At 32.2% G+C, this 17,359-nt stretch overlaps 1 pseudogene; it reads left to right on the top strand.

The window, feature by feature from the left end:
* Positions 1-2,680, top strand: part of LOC144365112 (nascent polypeptide-associated complex subunit alpha-like) — a 48,367-nt pseudogene extending 45,687 nt beyond the window's left edge.
* Positions 2,681-17,359: the final 14,679 nt, after the last annotated feature.

Here is a 17,359-nt window from a genome sequence, read left to right as displayed (position 1 = left end):
CTAAAGATATGTGGGGCTTATTCCTGTTAGTTGTTACACAAATAATCTTCCTAGAAATACTTTATATTTCTGCTGAATGCACTAGTGCATGTTGGTACTCCCAGCAATTTGAGAGGCTGAGACAGGAGAATTGCAAATTTGAGCTCTACTTTACCAACTTAATGAGACCTTCTCTCAAAAGATTTATAAATCAGAAAAAGCATAGTATTTTTTAAATAAAATTAAAAGGAAATCATGAGCAAAACTATTAATATTTATTTTAAAACTTTGCAAATAAACCAGACAAATCTGTACTAATAATACCTTAAAACTGAATTTTTCCTAGAGTGTATACTTTGGTATTGAAGTTTTTTTTTTCCTCTTGAAGTTTTAATACAAAATATCCTGAATGTTTATTGTATAAGAAAAGTATAGAAAAACTTAATTTTTAAAGAAATAAAAATTAAACTTTTTGGATTTTATAGACATTTTAACTTAAGAAAATCTAACTGTTGGAATACCTAAATTGACACACTTATGTTAGAGCAATCACATTTATACAGAATAATGAATCGTTTGGAAAATGTAAGAATAAGTCAGTATATTATTCATTTATGAACAAATGGTTCTTAGAATTCATGAAGTGTTCATTATACAAAAGTTAGATTAAAGTTGCTTCAGAATCATTTAATTTACAAAATGTTCTATCACAACATATTTCTAATGCAACATTATTGATTACAGTTGAACTTTCTCTAAAGCAGAATTTTATGCATGTGATTTTCTATAAATATGAAAGGAAAGAATTGTAATTGTAATTAAAACACTTTATACATGCCTGGGCACATATGATTGCTTATCATCTTTCAATTCACAAATATAGAGTTCAGTGCTAATGCATAACATTGGAAGAGCTCTAAAATATTGAATATTTTAAATATTAATGAAATTACCATGGTTACTTATTGAAAATTCTATAACACAGTTTTCTATAGTTTCAAATAGTAATTTGACATTCAAATAATAATCTTTGTTCCAAGAATATTATGTCTTCTTGAAGTACAAGAAACTATTGATCTTCCCCAAAGAAAGTTGGATTGGCAAATTGAGTGATTTTATTTTTGTGTTTTTAGTTTATTTATTTACAAGCCAAATTTTAAATGTTTCATGACTTATGATTCTCAGAAGTTTTTGAGATGATATATATAATTGAATCAACTAATTGATTAATTAGCATCACCAATGTATGATCTTTGAGCCAATTGCAATGAAATACTGGGCCTTTGGTTCTTAAATTGGGAAATTTTATTTATTTATCTTTAAAACTATTTATTAAAATGTGTATCCTAGTTAATTATACCTCAGCCACAATGTTTTAATTTAGTTACCAATTCTCCTTACTAGAAATCACATTTAATGTCAGATTCTATACATTTGGCATGAATTTATGCACAAAATACATAACCATATCATACATAAAATAAATAGATTTTTATTTAATTTTTAATTGACTGATAACTTTATATGTTCATGCATACAATGAAATATGTTAAAGAAAATCTAAAGCCCTGGCAAAAATATGGCATAGCTTTTCAAAACACCAATTAGCTTGAATAATTTAACAAAAGTGTTAAGGTCTGTAAACAAGTCAAAATAACACCTGGTATTTTGCCAGGGAAATGTTGGAGTTCGTAAACAAGTCCGGATGGTGCCTGGCAAAATGCCAGAGGGAGTGGTTTGAGAAGTAACAAAAGGGAGTCATTAAGTGTGGAGATTCCTTATTGGTTGACTGATGTATCTAGTTTATGCTAATTAAGATAAGCTGTGCAAAATGTATAAATACCTCTGTTGTCCTAGAATAAATGGCTCCTACTCCTGCTGTATCAACGTACACAAGTTATTCGTCACCCCCCTGGCTATTCTGCTGCAGCCAGACCCCAGCAGATGGTGGCCTGTTATGGGGAGCCCCGGGACACTCGGGGGTAAGTGACGAAAAAGAGCTGCCCGTCCATAGATAGGACGGGAGCAATCTGCTCGTCCCTAGGCAGATAGGGCGGGAGGAAAAATGGCCATTTCAAGAAAATGGAGAGGATTGATGCAGTATGTTTGTGTCTTGTTTTGTCTCAGTGTATTGTATTGTCTTTATGATGAAAATATGGAAGGGGTGAGAAGTAAATTGATAAGGGAAAGAGACACCCCAGTGGAACCAAGAATAATTAGGGCATGTGTTGATAAAAGCCCAGGAACTCTAGTCAGAAAGAAAAAGAAAAAGAAAGTTCAGAAAAAGAAGGATTATCAGGAAAAAAGTTGCAGCAAAAGGCTATTACTAAATACTTTTCGTTACCGGAGGGTGCGTGAATCGGAATCTGAGCAGCGGCTGCCATGTGCGCAAGCGGGTCATGGTGCAGCAAGTACTTTGCAAGCGGCAGCGGCAGCCAGCCGGCTCTTCCACTGCTGGGAGCCCAAATCTAGACCTGACCTGGAGGCACAGTCTCCCAGGCTCTTGCTCCGTGTGCCCAGTAGCAGTTTGAGTCTGGGACACTCCCGGGACTCTCCCCGGGGCCATCTGGGGCTGGCCAGGATGCTACAGCTGGCAGAAGACGCTACCAGCATCCCTGATGTTTGGTCTTTTTCAATGCCAATAACTAAACTACAGTGGTTCTCCCACACTTGGAAGCTAAAGAGTAATAAGCACTATTAAGGCTTATTTCAAATGTTAAAAAAAAAACAACAACAACAACAACCTTGAGATAATGTTCTAAATTGTTCAGAAGGTTGTTTTCTTAGTGGAACGCTACAGGATTTTCTTTAGCCAGCATTGCAGAGTTCCTGCCTTCATCCCAGTGCCGGTGAAAACGAAAGTAGAAGAATTTCCAGTGTTGCTGAAAACCTGAAAACCAGAGGAGATTTCGGCTGACAAACGGACCAGACTTTGGATCAAGCTAGCTGCCTGAAGAACTTACCTGGACTGTGATTTAAGCTAGCTGCCTGCAGAACTTACCTGAACTGTGATTTTCCTGGATTGTGAGTTATTCTATTGAGACACTGCTTTACCTGGACTGAGACAACAAACTGTAATCTACAACAAATTGTAACTTTGTATCTTTGCAAACGGTGTTATTGCTGGTATAATTTTTCCAAGGGCTTCTTGAATGGAGCCATCAATTGGCTTGGTATTGTGACATTTTGTATCCTCCCTTTCTGTTTGTAGCAGGTTATTTATGGTGTTTCTGTAAAAACCACTATGGTCGTTATTTTAATTAAACAAAAGGGGGGAAATGTTAAGGTCTGTAAACAAGTCAAAATAACACCTGGTATTTTGCCAGGGGAATATTGGAGTTCGTAAACAAGTCTGGATGGTGCCTGGCAAAATGCCAGAGGGAGTGGTTTGAGAAGTAACAAAAGCGAGTCATTAAGTGTGGAGATTCCTTATTGGTGGACTGATGTATCTAGTTTATGCTAATTAAGATAAGCTGTGCAAAATGTATAAATACCTCTGTTGTCCTAGAATAAATGGCTCCTACTCCTGCTGTATCAACCTACACAAGTTATTCATTCACCCCCCGGTTATTTCGCTGTAGCAGTGTACACAAGTTACTCGTCACCCCCCCCCCCCCCAGTTATTTTGCTGCAGCTAGACTGCGGCAAAAAGATTTTACAATTGAATGTCAATTGATAATGGAAGAAAAATAAAGTTTAAAGACAGTTTTTTTTAAAAAAGTACAAGAATCATCAAGTAAAAATTTAATAATAAAATATTCATATTAAAAAATTTTACCCCCAATAATTTTTGTTATCCACAAGAAAAATCACAAAACTAGAGAAAATTGGCTTAAACTACCTTAATCAAGTAAACAAAGTTAACATCCAAAAATGACACAAACCATCACCAAGGCCCTATAATATGAAAGATGAAACATACTACAATATCACGTTTTTCATATGTTTGCAAAAACTGTACAACTTAAAAATAATCATGAATAAATGCCAGGCAGACCGATATTATGGAACATTTTACAATTGATTTATAATTAGATAATTATATTAGATGGGTGTTAGTATCAGTTTGAGCATTGCAGTATGTTATTTTTAGAAAAATAACTTTTAGAAAATAAAGAAAAATGTTTGGAGGTGCAGGGATAATCTGACTGAAATTTATGCTAACATGAGTATAAAGCAATATGATTATGAATCCATAATTTATTGAAATAAATTTGTGAAAGTCTTGTAATCTAACTTAGAGTTAATTCTTCCCAAGAAGTTTTTTATTTACTTCCTTCTGCTAGAGATAAGGTCTCATTTGCCCCCTTTTCATGTCCATAACATAATTCCGAGCAATGATTTTTCATTTCTACCATATTTCTCTGACAATGTTAATTGTGAGTTAACTCTTAAGTTCATTGTACGTTTGCTGATGAAATTAAGTTCCTAGCCATAATTGAACTGTAGTTATGAATTTGTTATTTTATAGATAATTTTGTGTACACATCATATTTATGAAAATTTTCAAGATCATGAACAATGCACTTATTTATTTTCTTATGGAACCTATTAAATATTTTATATAAATTTAATATTTGCATATATCCTTCAAAACTCATATGGAATCCTAGATTGAATAATGTCTTATAATCTTATGCATTTTTATCCTGCCACAAATTCATAGATGCTGGCATAAGACTGAAATTCAAAGAAAGTTTATTATTTGAAGTTACAATAGAAATAGAGACATGAAGAGAGATAGATGAAATTTAAACAAGAATAAGTGTGTATAAGAGGTGACTCTTGTCTTTAGGATCCCAACTTTTTAATAACATGCATTAAGCATGCCTTCTATAAAGACATGTATCTTTTATTGTTATTTTTCAATGTTTTTATTGGTGCATTATAGTTGGCCATTCCGGAGGACTTTGTTATATATTTGTAAATACTCACAATATTGCAATATAATTTGACTCATATAATTTCTCTGTATTTCCCCTTTGTCTTTCCTCTTCTGTCCCCATAGTCCCTTTCCTCTACTCTACTGATTTACCTTTGATTTTCATGAGACTCCTAACTTTCTTTCTTTTTTCCTCTCTAGCTTTCTTGTAGGAGAGAAAACATATGAAAGTTGACTTTTTGAGTTTGAATTATTTCACTTAAAATCATGTCCTCAAAGTCCATCCAATTTCCTGCAAATGACATAATTACATTCTTCCGTATGACTCAGGTAAACCTGCTGTGTATATATACCAAATTTTATTTATCCATTCACCAATTGGTGAGCACCTAGGCTGATTCTATTATAGCTTGGCTATTATATATTGTACTGCTAAAAATGAATATGCATATGTCACTGTAGTATGATGAATTTTACCCTTTCTGATAAATACTATGGAGTGGAGTAAGATGATATCTCAGTCTAATTTTAATTTCCATTTCCCTATTTGATCATAGTACCCACAGTATAGTATTGAGTTTGAGCTATGCCTTTGAGAGTGGGAGTTGAAAAGACTCCCTGAGATTTTTAACAGGTGTTTTCTATGGGAGGTTAAGGAGCTGTTTCTGATAGAATTATTTGTATGTATAGGGTGAAGATGCACAGAACACGAAGTTTGGTGGAGAATGTCAGACCTGGAAGTAAGTTAACAAAAAAACCAAAGTCTAGGTTATGATTCCTGCCCCAGAAGCTTACTCTATATACCAGCATATATTCAGCATGTTCCACTCCCGGAGCTATTAATTCACCTTATTTTGAACTACTCTCTATCTGCACTAGAAATTTTACCAAGAATGATCAGGTGCAAGAAGAACAAAGTTAGTTTAAAAATATTACTACGTTGTATACTTTGATGCATTTGGGTCACTGCAGAAGGACACAGCAAGCACTTAAGTCAATTCAATGGTCAATATTATTAGACCATTTAGTAATAGGCATGTTTAATTGTAGAATCAGAATATTTTAGAATACCTAACCCACATTTTGGGACAGACTGGTCCTATAAGAGTTTATAATTAAAAGGCAGACTTGAAATTAGCATTAGAAGAATTTTAAAAAAAATGAAAGGAGACCCTCAGGGTTATACAAAATTACATACAAGAGGAAGTGAGGGGAAAGGGAAAAATAATTCAAGGGGGAGAAATGAATTATAGTAGAGGGGGTAGAGAGAGAAGAGGGGAGGGGAGAGGAGGGGAGGGGGGATAGTAGAGGAGAGGAAAGGCAACAGAATACAACAGACATGATTATGTCAATATGTAAATCAATGGAAGTGTAACTGATGTGATTCTGCAATCTGTATACGTAGTAAAAATGGGAGTTCATAACCCACTTGAATCAAAGTGTGAAATATGATATATCAAGAACTATGTAATGTTTTGAACAACCAATAAAAAAAGAAAAAACAAAAAAATACATGACATTATTAAAAGGAATGAGGATAATACAAAAAAAATGAAAAGCCTTCTTCCTCATTGATATTCCATATGCCTTCTAGCTTTGTCCTCAATGCAGAGGGGCAAACTATCTCCTGGACACCTCTTTCATAACAAGTTGGACAGTTCTGCCCTCACAATTTAATTGCCTCTCAAGAAGCTCCCTTTCCTAATATTATCACTTTGAGGGTAAAGACTAGGGCACATGAATTTTGGAATAATATTCACATGCAAACCATAAAATATCACTGCAGGTGTTTCCCAACATGACTTATGTGATTTAGAATTATACTAAACTTTGAGAAATTGTAATATAATTTCTCCAAATATTTTCTTCAATAGCCTTAACTCTTTTTGATTTCTGCATGAATTTTAGAAATCGTTGTGGTATTTTAAGTTTCCATGGATATATTGTACTTACTATAAAACAATAATTTATTGTGGGAGAAAATATAACAATATTGAATTTCTAATATGTAAAAGTGGTTTATTATTTAATCTAGTTGTATTGATTGTAATGTCTATATATTGCATATAGATATGTAATATCTTTATACAGTTTACTTCAAGTTTGTTGGTGTTTGATGTTTTCATAAATGTAACTTTTAAATACCGATTTTCACACTGATGCAAAATATAAATATGGTCTTTTAACCAATTAAATATACTCTCTCCAGAGTATAAGGCAGAAAGGGATACAGTGGTATATGCTCAAGAATAGTCCTCAAAGTGGAAGGGCTTTTTTGTTTCCCCCTGCTACTAGATGTTTGTCATTTGGGGTGACTTCTAGTATAATAAAATTATTGGTCTCTTTCCACTTTCTGACATTTTTCCAAAGGTAAATCAAGCTGATTTATCTCATTATTAAATTTTAAAAAGAATTGTGAAAAGTTTTCTTGCTCTGATTATGCCTTCTATAAAGCATATTTATTTGGTCTACTTCTACGTTGTGACTGATTTACTTCTCTCTAGTAGTCCTGTGGTTGTATGCCTGTCTTTATGATCCCGTCTGCTAAATTTCCAAGAGGAGAGTTTAGCGTACTTACTTATCCAGGACCGAACAATAAAATTTTGCATCACATTTATAAAAATCTCTGTTCTTTAATTTAGTTCTGAATGATAGAGATAGTTTGCTCAATAATTCCTCATAATTCCATCATGCTACCTAATGTTTCTGATTCTTTTATTGCATATATTTAATTTGTTGTGTATTTTTGTAATTTCTAAACTGACCAATTTTTGGATAATTATTATATGGTAACCAAAATAGTTATCTTCTTTTATGTAACTTGGAATTATAGGACAGACAAGTAAAAATTGAATGACCGCACACCAAATGTCTGTTTATAATTATGATAATTGATAATCTAAAAAGGAGTAAATCTAATGTAGAAATAAAATTTGGATTTAGGGATTATAGGCTTATGAATGTTTCTCTAACCATCACCTGACCTATAAAGGGCTGATAGGAGTTAATTTTTATTTATTATTGTTTGAAGAGAGACACAAAGAATGAAGAGTTATTACTTCTGATTTGGCCACCATTCTTCTCTACGTGCAGTTTGAACAAACTGACTGGGTGGTAATTGTAGGCAGGTGGGCATGGCTAGAAAAAAATGGGTCACTGGGGGCATGCCCTGGAAAGGTGTATCTTCCATGTGGTCCCTTCCTTTCTCTCACTCTGCTTCTTTACCTGCCCATAAACTGACCAGCTTTCAACTTTTAGGCTCTTTTCCCCATGATATTTTGTTTTACCTACAGTTTACAGCAGTGGAGTAGGACACTTATGAAATGAAATCTGAAACTGAGCCCCAGTTATATGTTTCCTCCTCTAAGATGTTCTTGTCAGGTACTTTGGTCACAGTGATGCAAAAGCTAGCTAAAATATATGGTTATATAAGAAATGATTTACAAACGACTGGTGGTAGACTGAGCCCTGGATAAGCCTAATGACATGTTAAATATATGCTATACTGTTCATTTCTACTTCATTTTTTATAAAAGATATTTTGTATGAAATTCTTTATTATAATTTATACATTTTTAAAATTTAGAGTTTGAATCTTGGTTTTAGTTTCTTTTTTTTTAAATCTAATTGCACCTTTTAAATTGCACTTTTTATTTCCTTACATCTTACTTTATGTGCTTTCTTTAATTAATTATTTTATGCTATATAGTTTTTTTTCTTCCAGAAGCATTATTCTCAAGAAAAATAATAAATTCTTCAATGTGTTTGTTAACAGTAACTAATCACAAACTTCAATGAAACATTGTCAAATTTTTTTTGTCAAATTATTTATATGACTTAAGACCCCATACAAAGTAACATCTCAAGTTAGTTTAGAAATCACAGTCATTGGTTCCAAATGCCAAATTATAAAAATAATTTCTAATGTCCAGTGTGAAATGAGGAAAGGAGGATTATGTAGTTAAATTTTTTGATGTTGCAACTTTCTTATATTTCAGAAACAAAATGAACTATTATGATTACAGTATGTATCTCCCATATTCTATGACCCATTGAATATTACAAGATAAAAGCTTAGGGATTGAATTTATGTTTCTCAATGCCTTGAAAGCACTGACATTTAACAAGTTCTAAAATTAGAGTATTTTAGCTGAGAAAGATGCTCTTTTTTAAAGTACTCAGTTTTCAGATTCAAGTCTTCTTTAACCTATTTACCTACTCTTTTGATATAAAAAAAGAAATAGTTATCCTTATTCTATCACTTATAACATTTCCTCAGGACAGATTTGAATAATGAATCTAAAGCTATCCTACATGCACCTGATTAGAAAAAGTGTGTATCTTGTGAACAGTTCATTTTGTCACTTACAAAAGAAAAAAATATGCTGATATATTTTCCTGGAGCATTTCCCAACATGCTGTGCTGTCATGCTAATGTGTTTATTCTAAGAGTCTCTTATACTTTATTATTCAACTAATTATTAGATTGTTCTTTGTGACATATTAGTGGAATTGGTTGAATTTAGGACCAAAAAATATGCTTACTGATTAAAAAAATATTGCTGTATTATCTTTAACGAGTTTTGTCTCCTATCATCTTGGAACCAAATAAGCAGTAAAATAATAATTCAAATATTGTCTAAATGACCATTTGATCTACTTGTTTTGTCTGGTCACCTATCCTTTCTTTCTTGTTTGGCATTACTAAGGAAGGAGTACAACTCCATTTCTCAGCATTTTAACATTTTTATCCAGAATGTGGGAGGCATAATGAATTGAAGGCAAGTTTCCGGATACCTAGGAGCACTTTTGCCAGGTTGAATCAACTGTTCTGACTCTCACAGTGATGAAGTGTGAGGAGTGAATATACTGATTACTTAATGGGCTCTCAACTTTCAAAAATTTATTCAGTCAAGCAGTTTCATGGTTTTAATTTTCTTATGTAGGCCAATCTCTTAATATTGAAATTGTTTATTTATAAGTGGATTGTATTCCTTTCACAGAGTCTATGTATTTGTACCCTAGTTGCAATATTTGTCCTTGCAAGATTTTATAGGAAAATTAAGCCAAGCTGAATCATGGAAAATATAAATGAGTATAAGATCACCTAGGGCAGAAGCAATCTTCATAATGGGCTTGAAGTTACAGCCCCTGAGAAATGAGATGGTCAGAAAACAAACTCAAGTTAAAACTGATGCAAAGGTAGCCAACATAAGCCTAAAGGGCTTAGTTAGAAATGTTCTTCTTAATGATTGTTTTCAACTTCCTGGTTGATTAAAAATAAAAGGAACACAAAAGCATATGCATTTCAATGTTTAGAAAATTGTTAAAATTTTTCATTTGGTAACCAAAGGAAGTAACTTCAAATTTAAAATGAATAATATAACAATGTCTAAGAAAAAAATTTCTATTAAATATTAAACATGAATTATATAATTTGATTTTAGAAAACATTTTCTTGTAAAATTAACTTAAATAAAAACTAATTAACATGACTATTTTTTCTTCAATTAAATTGATAATGAATTAATTAACAGAAAAAATTGTGATTTGGGTATTGTACTTTTTATTCTCTAAATGATGTTTTTTAATATCTTAAAATATTAAGGAATACATAATCATTAGTAGTTTATTTTAACATTTGCAGCCTATTTTATTGATAGTAGATACATTCTGGGAAACAATTTCAGAATTTAATGCACATCTAATTCAAGTAATTTATTCAAGATATTTTCTCACATAGAAAAGTGTGGTGAGCTGCTGAATGAGTAACATATTTCTAGGTGAGTGACTCAAATCCCACAATTTATTTATGATAAATAAATTTCCATTTTATTTTTGATCCACGGATATCTTGGAATTTCCTTTATTGCAGTTGATATTAGCTTTATCTGAATATATATTATTATATTATGCTGGGTCTCCTTTATTGAAGATGTTGAAGTTAATATATTTCTTTTTATGTCTGTTTTAGATTTATTAAATCAAATTATTTACTGCACAAGGAAGTGAAATCCCTTGTGATTTAGATTAAAATAACTCTAAAGAAATTATGTAAAATGCTGGTTTTTCTGTTCAATAAATTTACTTATACGCTAATACTATTGAAAATGTCTTATCCATTGTACTCCATTGAGTAACCCCTATAGGGAAAACACAAACACATTAACATTCCCTGTATCATCTGAAAATCAGATATGATTTAAATATTAAGGAAAAATTGAAATATTTTTCTTCATGTGACATAATTCCAATTCTTTTCTTACTGATTCTGCTTTGGAAGAACTAAAATATAAAGCTTCTCTTTGAAATGAGATTTAAAATATATTTATCAGAACTGAATATACTATTTTAATGTAATATGATCAAACTTATATCCATAGAATCATTGAATAATTTCTCCTGCCCTTTAATTATTCTAATTTATTGCACCACATTTGATCTGACAGTAGTCTTGCAATACTAAAGGGTCTTATTAAATTTGTAATCATCCAAAACTCACTCTTGTGGGGAAAATTGCTCTGTATTTTGGGAGTGGTCAGGAAATTATCCTGCATGGGTTATTTTCAGGGCATAGAGGATTATCTGGAAATCATCAGACTTCATAGCTTGAATTAGAAATTATATCTACAGTTCCAAAGTTGTTTGAATAACACTCTAATACATGTTAAAGAAAGAAAGAAAGAAAACAACACTGGAATGTAACAAGGAATCATTTTCAAGGGTCTACCTTGATTCTAGAGTACTGGAAGAATTATTCTGGAGGCATAATTATTTCTTTAAAAAAAAGGCTAAATACCAATTGATCAAGCTCAAAACTCATTATAGTGACTCAGTAAATACAATTACTAATTCATAACATTCTTAATAGTACTGTTTCTATGACTGTTAAGGAAATTTTACTTAGATATTTATCCATGCTAATCTCTTTATATATCTTGATCCTAAGCAATCATAAGAGAGGGAGACAAAGATATTTAAGAATGATCTATGTATAAAATATAGTTAAAACTATTCTTCTAACCAACGTAACTTTTTCACAAAGGTAACAGAGAAAGAAAATAGTTCTATACTTGAAATAAGCATTAGACCAAACTGTGGTGTTAATCACAGGCAATCTGCTGGAAGATTACAAAATCAGAAATAAATCTCAAACTTTTTTATATTCATACAAATAAAACTCACTGAATAAATGCTTTGAAGATAAAGGATAACTAATTCTCAAACTTCTCAAGTAATAGGACTTGACACCACCATCCTAGATTTGCCTGGGAGTTTGTGTTTGCTTACAGATATTATTGAAAAAATCAAACTTCTAATATCTATACAGCAGGTGGTAGGTATTTTTTTTTTAAGTTGTATTAAGGTTTCCACTAAAGTTAGGCTCCTACTTTCCCAGAGAAATTGGAAGATAGGGGTGCCTTCTCCCTTGCTGTCTACTGCTCCTTGAGAAAGATATTACTGGGTCACAAAGTGGACAAAGGCTTATCCAGTTTTCAAAATACCAAGTAGTCTTTCAAAGGATTAATTTACATCTAAAAGATAAGAAAAAGTAACTGCCATCATAGGTATTTTTTTTCTTCAAAAAGAGAAAAGGAAAAGAAGCTTTAACTTTGTATCATGCAAATTAAGTTTATTTATTAACTGTATTTTTGGGGGGTCAAGTCTTTCTTTAGGGTTTTATCTTCAAAACTCCTGTAGTCTATAAATAAGAGCAATTGGATGTCCTATTTTCTAATTTGGATATCCATTATTTCATTCTATTATCTAACTATTCCTGCTATTAGTTCCAGAATTATGTTGAATAAAAATGTATTGAAAGTAGGCATCCATTCCTAGGTTAGAGACCATAGAGATAAATAGGTCCATACAAATTCTGGTAGCAAGGATCTCCTAATACATGAAAAAGGAAAAGCCCTGAATAAGTCTTTATGCATTCATTCTCAGTGTCATGAAGACAAAGGTCAGGGAAATCTATGAATCTGTGGCAGGAAGACCTAATATGAACATGGGAGTTGTCCATACCTGCTTGGTACACAGTGGCACTCTGAAGGACTTACCGGTGAGTTAGTCATGCAGGTAAAATAATAAAGTTATTAAGGGAGAAATAAATGAAAAATAAGAAGAGAGACAAATAGTAGATTTTACATCTCTTCCTAATGATGTGATTTCAGTGTCTGGATCCAAACAAATTAAAGCCATAACAGAATAATTCTTAATCATTTTTATTATACAAGGAAGTTTAAGTTGAACTTTGGTCAGTTGCAATTGAAATAGTGAGTATCTAATGTCTAGTGTCCTATAAATGTTCAAATTTGCCTGAAATTTAAGTATTTAGGTAATGAATCTAGGGATTAAATGCTTTAAGCTCCATCTTTACAATTAATTTCATTTAAAAAGTAGAAAGTAGAAAGTCTTTGTAACAATTCCAAGTATTATTTTTAATCACTTTTATTTATTTATTTATTGTTATGGGGGAAGGAGATAATAGCATGTTCTGAATTTTATTTTTTTCTATAGGCTTTTTTCGAGTTTCAGTGACATCAATTTTAAAAATTAATAGGTTTAGTAAATTTTTTCTCCAAGTATAAATATATAATAAAATATTTACTATATGAAGTTGGTCAATTAATAGATTTTAAACTTCACTTATATGAGAATAATTATAACATTTGATAGAAAATGACTTACAAGTATATTAGATTTTATCCCTACCTTTGGAGAGTTTGCATATTATATAAAAAAATTACAGAAGTATGGAATAATTCTAAATATTGAAGAAACACACTAATATGATTACACCAAAACTTATATGAAAATGAAGCATAAAAATATAAAAAAAGTCAAAGCAAAAATTGTAACAGAAAAAATTAAATAAGTAAGGAAGATTTTACTTAAGACTGTTGAAATAGGAGAGAGACTACAGAACTAAATCTAAATTCAACATCACTGAAACAGAGTGGATGGATATCTTGATTATTTTTGTTGTTATTTTAGTTCATCTATTTTGTTAATTTCAGCTCTACTCTTTATTATTTTTTTCCTTCTATTAGTTTTAGGACTGGTTTATTCTTGTTTTTCTAAGACTTAAAGATGCATCATTATATTTTTTATTATAAATATCTTTTTAAATGTATGCAGTCATGACTCTGAAGTTCACTCTTAGAATTTTCCTTGCTATCCCAGGGATTCTGCTATTTCATGTTCTTATGTTGTAAAACAAGAGTTTTACAACTTGTTTCTTAATTTCTTCAATGACTCACTCACCATTCAAAAGGATACTGTTCAATTTCCATGTATTTGTAGACTTTCTTTTAATTTTTCTTGTTGATTTCTAATTTTATTGCATTATTATCTGAAAGATAGAAAAGATTATTTATTCGATTTTCTAAAAATTTATAATTGGAAAGATTTTATTTTGCTATTTTCCTCATATAGGTCTGATTTTGGAATAAGTCCAGGATTGAATGAATGACTGAAAAGAAAGTATATTTAACTGGTTTGGGAATGAAATATGCTATAGATGTGAAGTACAATTATCTATATGTGAAGTACAATTGATCTTTGTTAAAGCTAAATTCTGTGTCTTTACTGATTTTCTATTTAGTAAATCTTTCAGTTAAAGTACTGTATTGCCATTATTATTGTAGTAGGGTCAAACAGTTCCATTACAATAAGTAATGTTTGTTTTATTTAATTGGTTATGGAAAACATTCTGAGCATAAATATTTTAAATCATTATATCTGTTGTTGGATTGTTTCCTTTATTGATATACAATAGCCTTCTTGTCTCTCCTAATTTTGATTTTGGACCTTCTTTGTCTGTTATGAGAGTGTCCACTCCTGCTTTTTTTCAGATTTTATTTGCATGGGATATCATTTTCCATTCAGTGGAAATGTGAGCTATGTTTCTTAGAGACAATCTGAAATTAGTTCCTATTTTAAATCCCATCTAATAATTTATACCTTTTAAATAGAGAATACCATTTATATTTAAATGGAATGTGATTCTTGCTGTCATTTACTCTCATTTTATTTTATTTCCAGTGTTTAAATTTTTCTAGTTCTGATTTTCCAATTTTTATAATGTATTTTTTTACCATTCTCTCATTTAATTTTTATCTTTTTTATGTGTAAGTTTCAAGTGTCTTCAGCAATATTGGCTTAGTGGCCATAAATTCCTTTAGTTTAAGATTATCTTGGAAGGTTTTATTTTATTTTATTTTATTTTATTTTTTTTTAGTCTGAAGAGTAACTTTGGTAGACATAGTAATCTAGGTTAGCAGATATTTTACTTCAGGGCTTGAAATGTGTCATTCTGTTCCCCTCTGACTTTCAAAATATCTGGTGAGAAGTCTATTATTATTTTAATTCATGGGCCTTTACAAGTAAGTTGATGCTTTTCTTTTGCAGCTTTGAAAATCCTTTATGTATTTTGAATTTTTGGTATTTTAACTATAATATCATGAAGTGACTTTTTTTTTTTAATGGCCCTGTTTGTTTTGGAATTCTAATAGGCTGTCAGCCCCTGCATGCCCATCTCTTTCCCATGATTCAGAAAGTTTGGTGCTATTATTTGACTATTAAAAAAGATTTATTGTCAATAATCTGTATTCCCTCTTCTTCCCCAAGATCTACTAATTTTTAATTTGCTTTGTATCATAGTGCTAGTATCAATCATTAGCACCACTTTCAAAGGAGAAAATAATCACCAGTAAGTGAGATCTCTTCAGAGCAAATTATGCAATAATACATCATAAAAAATAATGGAAAATAACCTCTAAAACTTTCCTAGTCCAAGAATTGAAGAGACAGATAACACTCCAGAGTAGGCTGAAAAATTAGTTTTTAAATGGAGTAACATTACTATAAAACTATATAGGACATGGGAAGAAATAAAGAGACTGGACAGAGGCAGATAATGCAGAAAAATAAAGAGTGAAAAAAGAAGGAAGTGTACAAAAAAACAAAAAGACAATCTTAGAAAGAATAAATCCAATCAACTGAGACATTAAAAATATATAAAATTGATTTGAAGCCTGAAATATCAAATAACAGGGGTAGGGGGGCTATTGATTGAGCACAGAAGAAAATACCAGTGAAATTAACATTTTAGAGTCTTAAATTATTCCTTGCTGAGCTATTCAAGATGGAGGGATTTCTTTTTGGGCATTGCAGGAACAAATTCAATCACATGTTGGCTTATGTAGTGAATAACCACAACTTCTCATTTTTTTCTTCTAAGTTTCTCTGGATATGCAGGAAGTATCCATACTAGCCATTTCTCAGCCTTGCCAGGGAACTGGATATTCAGTATTTCCCCTGCTCAGCTTCCTGTTTCAAAAACTGTACACGACTTAGGTCTAACCACATAGACCTCCCTCTTTCCCACTCAAGTATGAACCTGGGAAGTTCCTGCTATTCGTTGGTGAATCCAGGCACAAAGTAGCTCTCTAAAGGGTCAGAATAAAAGGCTCCTGATTATGACTTATTGGTCAGGGCTCTCTCCATTTGATATTGCTGCCTTGTGTGCCCACCCATAGAAATATTTCATGGTCCTATAACAATCAAAGGTGAGAGCTTGCCCATGTGGATTTTGCATTGTATGAGTGGCCCACCACAAAGGCATGGTGCAGCCTACCATGGCAGAGGCATGCAACTTGCAGCAGAGGGATTAGTAGCCTACCTATGTGATGTGGAATGGTGACTAGTAGCCTCAAGGGGTATGTGCAGTGGGGTATTTCAAGAGCATGCTGCATTGAAGTTGAGATATGTACCACTTTTTAGATTCCATATGCTCTGGGAGTATCATATCTGCTTTTTCTTTTGCTCCACCTTATTTCCATTATCAGCAACTGGGGGAAATCTGGGAGGTGGGCATAACTTGGGAGCCTTCAGCTTGAGTGATCCTAGGACATAAATAACTCAAATGGCCCATTTCAAAGGCTTTGCTGTTATCTCTGGATGGGACAACAGAATAGAGATTTAAGTCCTTTGATGTTTAGGCTTTATTTCTGCAAAATAGCCACATGCCAGGTTTTCCACCAGCAAACTGAGGGAAGATAGACCTTTCTAACTCATCAGGTGGATCTGAGGCTTCTGCCTCAGCTTAACTCAGTCTGACTTTCTCTTCTACACCTGTAAAAAGAATGGGAGTTTTCCTAAAAGCCAACCAGGACGAGGGGAACTTAGGACATTTGTTCTTGCAAAACTAGCTTTACTCAAAGGAAAAATAAACTTTCTTATATCTTCAGAATAGGCTGCAGTTTACCAATGTAGAGTGCTGACCCCGTCCAGCATGGGCGGCTGAACTAAGGTCAATCGTGTGAATTTGAGGTGATGCAAAATAAAATGCAGACACGAACTACCTTTACACAAGGATGTCTTTCCCTGGCTCTCAGCCTCAAGCTCCCCAAAAGGGAGAGCAAGAGAAAGTTGAGAGAGAGGGGGAAGCATGTTCGGAAGTCAGCTTTCATTTGGAGGGACACTATTCTTAGA

This window comes from Ictidomys tridecemlineatus, chromosome 6 (assembly GCF_052094955.1).
Source record: "Ictidomys tridecemlineatus isolate mIctTri1 chromosome 6, mIctTri1.hap1, whole genome shotgun sequence".
NCBI lineage: Eukaryota > Metazoa > Chordata > Mammalia > Rodentia > Sciuridae > Ictidomys > Ictidomys tridecemlineatus.
This window is presented reverse-complemented; position numbering and strand designations above follow the sequence as displayed.